The following is an 11,318-nucleotide window of genomic DNA, read 5'->3' as shown; positions in this document are numbered from 1 at the left end:
GTGGATACTTCATTCCTCCTTAAAATAGGGAATAAAATACCCATGAAAGAAGTGGCAGAGACAAAGTTAGGAGCTAAGACGAAAGGATGGACCATCCAGAGACTGCCCTACCCGGGCCTCCATCCCATAATCAGCCACTAAATGCAGACACTATTGCATATGCCAGCAAGATCTTGCTGAAAGGACATTGATATAGTTATCTCTGTGAGGCTACGCCAATGCCTGGCAAATATAGAAGTGGATGCCCACAGTCATCTATAGAATAGAACACAGAGACCCCAATGGAGGAGCTAGAGAAATTACTCAAGGAACTGAAGGGGTCTGCAACCCTATAGGTGAAACAACAATATGAACTAATCAGTACCCCCAGAGCTCATGTCTCTAGCTGCATATATAGCAGAAGATGGCCTAGTCAGTCATCGTTGGGAAGAGAGGCCCCTTGGTCTTGCAGACTTTATATGCCCCATACAGGGGAACACCAGGACCAAGAAGTGGGAGTGGGTGGGCAGGGGAGCAGGGTATAGGGAGGGTATAGGGGACATTTGGTATAGCATTTAAAATGTAAATGAAGAAAATACCTAATAAAATAAGTTAAAAAAAAGAAATTTGTCTTTCCCAGTATGAAACAATATTTTATCAGTTTTGATACATCTGATATTTTCTTTTAAATGTCTACTAATGGTACAAATTTAAAACCCAATGCTACTAAGGATCATTAACCAAAACAGCATACATACCAGGATATTTTTATTTTAAAGTTTGCTTTCAGCACAAAACATAAGACGTTTCAATGAGAGATGACTCAGAAAAGTAGATTCAATTACCAAATACTTATTGACCACCCAAGATGAGTGTGACACCAAGTTCGTGTGGAATGTACAGCATAGGAGGAAATCCACATGTCACCCAATCCTCATGTCCCTCTAGTCCACTGGCTCTCAACCTTCCTAATGCTGAGGCACTTTAATACAATTCCTCACGCTGTGGTGACCCCCACACTGAAAACTATTTCCCTGCCATTTCATAACTGTAATTTTGATGCTGTTATAAATTGTAATGTAAATACCTGATACGCAGAATATCTGATATGTGACCCCCAAAGGGGTCAAGACCCACAGGTTGAGAATTGCTGCTCTAGTGAAAAGATGGGAAGGACACACATGCACACCAGCAATTAAAGCTCTGAAGGCATTCTATGGGCAGAATTAGACAAGATTTGGTAGGAAGTAACCAGAGGATACTGCCTCATTCTATATAGGGCAGACAGGAAAGATTCCCAAAGAGATTTAAGCTGAGGTCTGAAGGAAACCGACCAAGGACCATTTCCTAAATGATCTATACATCATTGCAAAAATCATCATAGAAAATATGTTCCTTTTCTGGTTGGCTCATATTAGTAGATGAGACAGACGGTGTGTAGGTTTTAGCAAGAAAAAAAAAAACAAGGCTGCATTGAATAATATATTTGTTTGTTTCTCAATTTTATTAGTGACCTAAACTAGAGACTTGTTTGGGTTATAGAATAAAATTTATATTCCTTAAATAATTAAATGACTCCCAGTTTTTAGCTGAAAGCAGTATGTTTAAAGGAAGGGGATGTGTCAGCAGTGATAACTACAGGATGATTTAAGTAAGTAAACAAAAGTGTGGTAACGTGAGGCTGAGTGGAGCCACGCTTTATTGTTGAATAATATATGCTAGGAGTTGGTGGTGATATGCTATGAACATTTAAGGAAACATGACTGCACGCTGGGATGCTCTGAGGCACGCTTTGGGTTCTCAGTGACTTCTGAGCCACAGGCAGCTTTCATCCTGCTAACACTGAGGATTTTGCCCAGTGTTTTGTGGTAGTGTTAGTCACCACAATGAAGTATCTTATCTGTGGCAACAGCAAAATTAGATCTTATTAGCTATCCCATAACTATCCCCCACCCTCACTCTTGCTGAACAAACCCACAAGTTTGTGTGAATGTCAAGGAATCAAGTGCCTTTGGGAGGGCTGCTTTTGATATCAGGAGTGGGGCTCAGGCGAGAAGCCAGCTTCCTGGGCTGGCTTGCCGTGATAGATGGGGAGGAAGTCAAAGTCTCCGCACTGTGTTGACACTGTTGACCTACGGAATCACCGTATCTGGTACCTGTGCTTCTCGGCAGATGAGAATACGAATTTGCTTATTTTAATTTTTCAACTTTAATAAATTTCCAATTTGCTGCATTATATATCCCAACCAGCAGTTAGTTTTAGCCAAATAGTATTCAGAAGAGTAACTGAACATATTTCTTATAATAGAAAAATGCAATCGATTTGGTATTGCAAAACAGATGGTCAAACTGTCTTCCCACCAATGGGGTGTGTCTTCTCTATGATCCTGTCTTTAGAAACACAAGCTTTTTTCTCACTTATCTTTGTAAGCTCTGCAGAGATAATGTTATCTCCTATTTTCTCCTTTGGTAGTAAGCTGGAATTGACCAAAGAAGTTATTACCTGAGAAAATGGTTCCCAAACCTTTTAAATTCTTTTAAAAATATTGAGGATAATTATTCCAAACCTAAAAAAAAAATACTGAGGATACCCAAACACTAAGGATTAATATAGATTATTTAATCAAAATAGAGAAATGTTTAAATTATATTTATTTATAATGTCGGCAATGTTATAGATTGGCATAAAATGTTTTATATAGTACAAAAATATTTTTTAGAACTAATTTCTATTGCAAATCTCTAACTTTTGGATTAAAAAAGATGCCCGATTTCTCATGTTTTCTTTGTATTTGGCCTGTTATAATATGTCATCTGCCATTTACCCCACACTCCGTCCAGTAGAGGTGGGGCAAAGACGACATGTACACCAAGGCAGGGTTTGAGCAGCTTCTGCAGCTTCCCAATGCAGCTTCCTTTATTCTCCTTCAGCTTCTGCTCTATTCCGTTTATTATGGGGGATGGCCCAATTTATCCCCCTCCACCCTCTGCACTCATCTCTCATCACTCTTCATCATCCAATCAGCATTCAGCACGCTCTGTACCCGAGCCATGCACGCAGACAGGGTGCACATTGATAGGCCAGTGACTCAATAGCATGCTGTATGACGCTTATGCGTCAGGCGGGCAGCACATGATCATTCAGGTACACGTGATCATTCAGGTGCATGTGATCATTCAGGTGCGCGTGATCCTTTGGGTGCTTGGTAAACAAGCAGGGATCACGGGGCTTGGCAATGAGCTAGGGCGCTGTCTTGGCTGCCATGGCTGCAGCCGAGGCCACACCCGCTTCCCACAGTCATGTTGCTTGAAGGATGGAGAAAAATCGGTTCTCAAATGCGTATGACTGAGAAAGAAAAGTTTTCGTGGCTTCCTTAATTGTGTTCAGAGACTCCCCAAGAGTCTTGTCTACTTCTCCCACAGGTTTAAGATAACACATCAGACTACACCAATGAGATGTTGAAACATTAAGGTGACTTGACTTCATCATTAGATATTCACAAGCAAATGTAGCTGAGTAGTCCTTGGTCCAATCTGCTATCACCTCAAGAAAACTTCCCTTCCTAGAACCATTAAAAAACAAAACAAAACAAAACACCTGGCTAATTCTATTAATCAAAAATTCTGTTAGCTTTAAAAACAACCGAGAGCAAACTCAGAAACTTCTGGCTCAGTGAGAGGCCATGCGTGTACATGTGCGCGCGCGCGCGCACACACACACACACACACACACACAAACACACACGAGGGGGAAGAGAGAGAGAGTAACAGCAAGGAGAGAGAGGGAGGGAAAGAGGGAGGGAGGAGACAGAAAAGGAGGGAGGGAGGGAGGGGAAGAGGGAGAGGCTGAGGGAGAGAGGGAGGAGACAGAAGGGGAGGGAGGGAGAGGGAGAGGGAGAGGCAGAGGCAGAGGGAGAGGCTGAGGGAGAGAGAGAGACGTGGGAAGTCCCAAGCTCACCATCATTACTGAAGTGCTGTGCCTGGAGGTCAGAGGTGTTCTTCACGTTCTGACATCTTCACTCTGTGTCTGGAGTGGGGTTTTACTTCCTGACCTCTCGGATTAGGCATGTGGCTGTCTAATTTTAGCTAACAAAATATAATCAGAAGTGGGATGTCTCACTGCTGGCTAGAAGTGTTAAGAAGCCATGGGCACAGAGCCAGAGAGTTAGTCAGTGGATGAGAGAGCTTGCTGGGCTAGGATGGCGGGCATTTTTCCTGAGGTGATAAAGGGATGGACTTAATGTTTCAGTGGGCACTAATAGACCCTGTCTCAAAAGTATAAGGTGGAGAGTGGTTGAGAAGACACCGATGTCAAATCATCAGCACCCATGTACAAATGAAGCCAAGGCTATCTATCATGCCTGTGATTCAGCCAGCCTAGGCAAAATAGTGAGCTTCTGGCTCAGTGAGAGGCCATGCGTGTACATGTGCGCGCGCGCGCGCACACACACACACACACACACACACACACACACACACACACACACACACGAGGGGGAAGAGAGAGAGAGTAACAGCAAGGAGAGAGAGGGAGGGAAAGAGGGAGGGAGGAGACAGAAAAGGAGGGAGGGAGGGAGGGGAAGAGGGAGAGGCTGAGGGAGAGAGAGAGGGAGGAGACAGAAGGGGAGGGAGGGAGAGGGAGAGGCAGAGGCAGAGGCAGAGGGAGAGGCTGAGGGAGAGAGAGAGGGAGAGAGAGCAAACAGTGGGCAGTGTGCCACGTTTCCTTCCCTGTCTGATAGAAGAGATTGCGTCAGTTTCAATAAAGATGATGTGGAACAGATGCCCCTACTAAATTGAAATAAATCTTGTAATCAATGCCAGGTCAACTGTCTTATCAACATTCACCTTATTTTCTGAGACAGCATCCCTCAGTGGCATCTGGAGCTTACCTATAGGTCTAGGCATCTATCCAGAGAGCTCCAGAGAGTGTCCTCCTTCTCCCTCTTTGGTGCAGAGCAGGCATGAGTCACAGTGTATATTCACCTTTTCACGTGGACGCTGGGGAGTCCTGCTTGCCCAGAAAGCACTGTATTAACTGAGCCATCTCTCTTGCCACAAACTGTGCTTCTATAAGGCAGTAGGGCTTGGGGATTTTACATCTGGGCCTAGCTCAGCCTTTCCTGCTGAGTCATGTTACTTCATTATCCTTTACTTAAAAATACTGTGGAAGTAAAAGAATAATTGGAAAGTTTACAATTTAAGCAAACTGGAAGACAAGAAAAAAAAATACTACGTTTACTTTAGTATTTTTGGCAAACACAACCTTAGGTTGAATTTCCATAGGTTACAGGTGAACATCTTGAAGTCACTTTTTATAAAAAGACTCCTTGTTAGTTCCTCAACTGAAACGCCGTGAAGACAATGAGGATCAGGACACTCTGATGGTGGCTACATACTAAGAGAGAACCAGCTCCTGAACTTCACAGAGATGATGGTGCTACGTGAGTCCTGGTTTCTTTATTGTTCCTTGTTTGGTGACAACTGAGACTTAGAGGAACTTACGAAAAATTGCTTATTTTCCCTCATATAAATTACTCACCTCACATCTTCAGGGAACTGGACTCATTGCATAAGTGTGTGTGTGTGTGTGTGTGTGTGTGTGTGTACATGTGTGTGATACAGTCAGAAAGGGGGTCAGAAGAGGGGAGGGAGAGTTTTTAAGAGATGAGGGGGGGAAAAAAGGCAATGGATGATAGGGGGGAGGACAGGGACCAGTCAGAGCAGGGTGGGAGCATGAGACAGTAGGGAGATGAATCAGAACACAATTAGACACGTATATGTCAAAATGCCACAACAAAGCCTATCTTTTCTCTGGGATCATTCATTCTTAAACATTCCTGACACCTAGATAAATAGTACCTTAATGTTCATTTTCCTTTTCAACTTCTTGGTAGTAAGTTATAGAGTTCACATCCCTTTACTTCTCAATACTCCATTGTCTGGGCTAATCTTGTTTGTCAGTTTAACTACATTTAGAAACAACTAAAACTCCAAGTGCTGGTATTTCTGAGGGATTCTTGATAACATTATTCAAAGAGGAGAAAACCTATCCTAAATGTAGCTGGCACCTCTGGTGACAGCCCAGATAAAAGGAAATGATTTTTGCCTGCTTGCCCTTACCTGGCTTTGCCACCTATGCCATGCTCCCCAAAACAATGACTCTGAGACTTCTTATGTATGAGTAAATGTCTAGGCCAAAAGCCCTGGCTCTGTCCCCCAACTAGTTCATAACTTAACCATCCAGTTATTTACTCTATTCTAAGTTCTGCCATGTAGCAGGTTACCTGGTCCCCAGTTTTATGTGACCATATCCACCAGCATAACTTTGTGACTATCTTTTCCCATGCTTGTCTCTGTCCCATAACCCCCCACATGTGCTACTTGTTTTCCAGTTTAGGTTAAAAAAACAATCTAGTGGTCATACTCTCTGAATCAGTTTTCTGAGTCATAGAATTCTGTTGAGGGTGTTTCAGCTTGAATGTGAAATGTGTCCTATAGGCTCAGGTGCTTGACCACCCAGTACCTTCAGTGGTGTTATTTTGGAAGGGTAGGACCATGGCCTAGCTAGCCGAAGTAAGTAGTTAGGAGTGGGCCTTGAAAGCGGTACAGCTCTAGCTCCAACTGAGCTCTCTGCTTCCTGCCTACCAGGATGTGAGGAGCTGAGCCAAGTTCATCTCACCTGGACTGGGCCACTCCAGTGCAAGGGACTGTTTTCCCTGAGACCATGAGCCAAGATAAATCTTTTCCATTATATGTTGTTGTTGTTGTTCTGGCAGACATTTTGCTCATGATAATGAGAGAAGTAATTAACATGGTGATATTAGTTGAATTAATCCCTTAAAATTCTACCTGGGGGTCTCACAGGAATAGGATTGATAAGTATACTCAATGAATACATATATGTTCAACAAGTGTGTGTGTGTGTGTGTGTGTGTGTGTATCTTAGGGTTTCATTGCTATGAAGATGCACCATGACTATGGCAACTCTTATGAAGGACAACATTTAATTGGGGCTATCTTATAGTTCATAGGTTCTGTCCATTATCATTTGGCAGAATGTATGGCAGCCTCCACGCAGGTACAGCACTGGAGGAGCTGATAGATCTACCTCTTGTTCTTTTTTTGTTTGTTTGTTTTGTTTTGATTTGGTTTGGTTTTTGTTTTTTGAGACAGGGTTTCTCTGTATAGCCCTGGCTGTCCTGGAACTCTCTTTGTAGACCAGGCTGGCCTCGAACTCAGAAATCCGCCTGCCTCTGCTTCCCAAGTGCTGGGATTAAAGGCGTGCACCACCATGCCTGGCATCTACCTCTTGTTCTAAATGCAGCTAGAAGACTGACTCCCATGTGACTAGGAGGAGAGTCTCAAAGCCCACCCCCACAGTGACATATTTCCTCCAACAAAGCCACACCTATTCGAACAAGGATACACCTCCTAGTAGTGCCACTCCTGGGCCAAGCATATTCAAACCACTACACAGAGAGAAAGAGAAAGAGACAGAGACATAGATATGTGTATATTCATATACACATATAAGTGGATACACATACATATATACATGTAAGTGTTAAAGACTGCCTTTATGTAACAAGGACTTAGCCTTCCAACAATGGCCATCTACCTGCTGGAGAGTCAGAAACCTCTATCATTGCTCAGGCCATGAAGGTGGATGCCTCAGCCTTAGTCTAAATCTGATGCTGAAATCCTTGTTCCTAAGCATCAATGATATTCCACACAGGAAGGCAGAAGAAGCTGGTATCTGGAGCCAGGAAAGGATGGCACTAACATCATCATCATCATCATCATCATCAGCAGCAGCAGCAGCAGCAGCAGCAACAGTGGAGATAAACATTCTCACTCATGAACAAGTGACGGCAGGCAAAAGTACGGTCCCTATCCCATTTAGTACTGGGCCACCCACTGGAAGGTGCTGCCCATTCTCAAGGAGGATCTTCTCTGCTCACAGCCTTTCTAAAAACAGCCTCACAGTAATATCTGAGAGCTCTCTATGTCTCCTCAGTGATTCCAGGTCCAGCCAAGCTGCTGATCAAGAGTAACTAATCGTCACAGAGAGAAACGCAATGCTTATGGATTAAAAAAAAAATGATGTAAATTCTAGGTATTTGCACCAAAGATGTGCAAGACTTTTAAAATTCTGTTTCATACAATGAAGCCAACATATGGGGAAGTAGGCTGTCTTAGCAGACAAATGACAGAGCTAAGTTTGGTCTCAAGTAACATGACTCCAGGATTGTGCTTTATAGTCACTGTATTATAAGCAACCAAGGCCAGTGTGGAACCCTGAAATACTACCTAGAAGGCCCAGCTTCCAGATGGCTGGTCTGCAGAGAGCCAGACTCCTTTCCTATGGTTCACGGCCATGCACTCATCTCATTCTCAGAGAGAAGAGTTGCTCTTGGTTCTAGAGTCCCTGAAATTGTATTTATAACTGTCATCTAAGAACAATGATATTGGAGCAGATAACTGCCATGTTGTCAGGTTTCACAGTCATGACAAACGGAGATAAAAAACCGGGTAAGGAGGAAGGTTGCTTTGGTTTCAATCAATGTCCAGGAGGCCCTGTGACTTCTGGGCTTGTGGCAAGAAATGCATGGTGCATGGAAGCCAGGAAGAAAAGAGAGGAGGAAAAAAGGAGGAGGTGGGGGTATTGGGGGGGAGGAGGAGGGGGAGGAGGAGTAAGGAAAGGAGGAGGAAGAGAAGGAGAAGGGGGAAGAAAGAGGAGGAGGGGGAGTAGTAGTAGTAGTAGGAGGAGGACGAGGACAAGGACGAGGACGACTAAGGTCTTGACATCTTTAAGGGCATACATACCACTAGGAACCTAACTTCCTGTCATTGGGTCTCATCTCTTAATGTTCTACCACATCCCTGTGCATCAAAAGCTGGTGACCAAGCCTTCAAAGTGTGAATCCTCAGGAGATATCTTTGACCTCAACAATAGTAGCATTTAGGTACTGAAAAATTTGAAATGTATATGGCAACCAACTGACCATAGTAGAGCTGAATTTGAGTGCATAATACTTGCTTGGGATGGGTTTACTAGTGACCCCATCATTTCAGGATAGTAGGTTAACTAATGTCCCCATTATCTCAGGACAGTTTCTCAGCTGTGCCTGCTGTACTCTGAGCCAGAGAGCTATCAGGGTTGGCCTTCCCAGTGTGCCGCTGTGATGGACAGTCGGGGATTTTTCCGTTTTGTGGGGAAAGGTATCTAACTGTGGCAAATACACTCTCATCTCATTCTATTTAAATGTCTCCTCAAATTCTCATTCTCCCAGGAACCCCAAAGCTGTCTTCTTGAGTCTCCCCAGAGTTCTGCAGTGTGAGTCAGCTTGTTTCTGTCTCCCACTGCTGGCTCTGGTGTCAGTTTTCCTCACAGGGATGAGTCAGTCATGGCCCGCCATCCCCTCCTCTTCCCTTTGTGTCTGTGCACATGGCCTATTTTGGTTTCCTTACCATCCCTTGAGCAGCATTTATTAGGGAACTGAGAAAAGCACGCCTGTTCAATCTGCATTTCTAGTCTCTCTCTCTCTCTCTCTCTCTCTCTCTCTCTCTCTCTCTCTCTCTCTTAAACTTAAGTCATATTAAAGCCGAATCAAGAGAATCTCTAGATCAGTACATCTAGATCAGAACTGGATGCTCTTTCTAATCTGATCATACTGACATATTGCCAAAGAAGAAATTAGAGAGGATTTTCCCCTCCTTAATAATGTTAATTCTAGCAAAATAACAGAAAAGCTGGTTTCTATATAAGAGTCTACTTAAGAACATCACAGTAAGTTTACTATATGCAAGTATGCATCATACACAATGCCTCCTGGGGCTGAGTATAGTGGGTTCTTATACAAATTGGTAGGTATCACAAGTGGATCTAAAAAGTGAAAAATTTTTTCTTTTTATTTATTCTTCTCTCATATTTTATGTTCTCCCTTCCCTCCCCGGAGTCTCTCCTCTAGACTTCCCCCACCCCCACCCCCACCAGATCCAACCCACTTCACCTCCCTCAGAAAAGATCAGGCCTCCCAGAGGACATCAACTATATACAGCATAACAAGCTAAGTACGACCAGACATGTATTCTCACATCAAGACTGGACAAGGTGAGCCAGCATTAGGACAAGCATCCCAAAGACAAGCAAGAGTCAGAGACAGGTCCTGCTCCCAGTGTTGGCAGTCCCACAAGAACACACAGACACACAACCATGACAAATACAGAGGACCTAGGTCAGACCCATAGAAGTTCCCAGATATCTGAGCTCACTTGAGCCCCAGTCAGTTGATTTTGTGGGCCATGTTCTTGTGGTGTCCTTGATCCCCTGGTCCTCCGATCCTTCTTGTTCTTTGCCAGGACTCCCTGAGCTTCCATAATTTGGCTGTGGGACTGCATCTGCTACCATCAGCTGCTGGATGAAGTCTGTCTGGTCTCTTTGATGAGGGTTATGCTAGGCTCCGGTCCCAGCACATCCTGCAGGCAGGACAAATTGTAAGTAGGAGGGTTTGTGGCTGGGTTGGTGTCCCAATTCTTCCACTGGAGGCCTTGCCTAGTTACAGAGGATGGCTGGTTCAGACACTATGCTCCCCATTACTAGGAGACTTTGCTGGAGTTACCCCTTTAGATTCCATGGAGCTTTCTCTCACACCAGGCTTCTACCTTGCTCCCAACCAACCCCCCCCCCATTCCAGTCATCTCTCCCACTAGTCTCCCCCTCCATCCCAGCCGCCTGAAAGCCGATTGCTTTTACTAGGGGGAGGGCATTGCTTCTCCCTGCCCCACTTGTAGATTTCTTTCTATCTTGTCACCAATTGCCCCATCAAAGCTGCATTTTGCTCACCAGAGGGGAATTTGCTAGAAACACAAACTGAAGGTGGCTGAAAAGCGTTAAACAGAGAACAGTGAGACCCAAGATGGAGCAAGGATAACAATCTATGCAAAAGGTCAGAGTGCTGCAGTGGAGGGCACTGCTATTCGAGACCCATTGTCAGATGGTCTGTACTCACTATAGGCTCAAGATTTAAGACCTGTAGTTATCCTATACCTCAACCCAGCCACTGCCAGGGGATATTACCCAATCTAGAGACTAAGAAAGATAGCTCAGCAGTTAAGAGCATATACTGTTCTTTTAGGGAACCCAAGTTCAGTTCCCCACACCCACACCAGGTGGCTCACAACCACCTGTACCTCCACCATTCCCTGATATCCGAGAGCAACCGCATTCACGTTGTCCTGGGTAGTATGATGGTTAGTGCTAATTATTATCTTGGTAGAATCTAGAATCACCTGGGAGATGTGTTTCTGGACATGTCTGTTGGGAATATCTTTTTAAG

The sequence above is a fragment of the Mus pahari genome, chromosome 10 (genome assembly GCF_900095145.1).
Source record: "Mus pahari chromosome 10, PAHARI_EIJ_v1.1, whole genome shotgun sequence".
Lineage (NCBI taxonomy): Eukaryota > Metazoa > Chordata > Mammalia > Rodentia > Muridae > Mus > Mus pahari.
Note: the sequence above shows the minus strand (reverse complement) of the source record.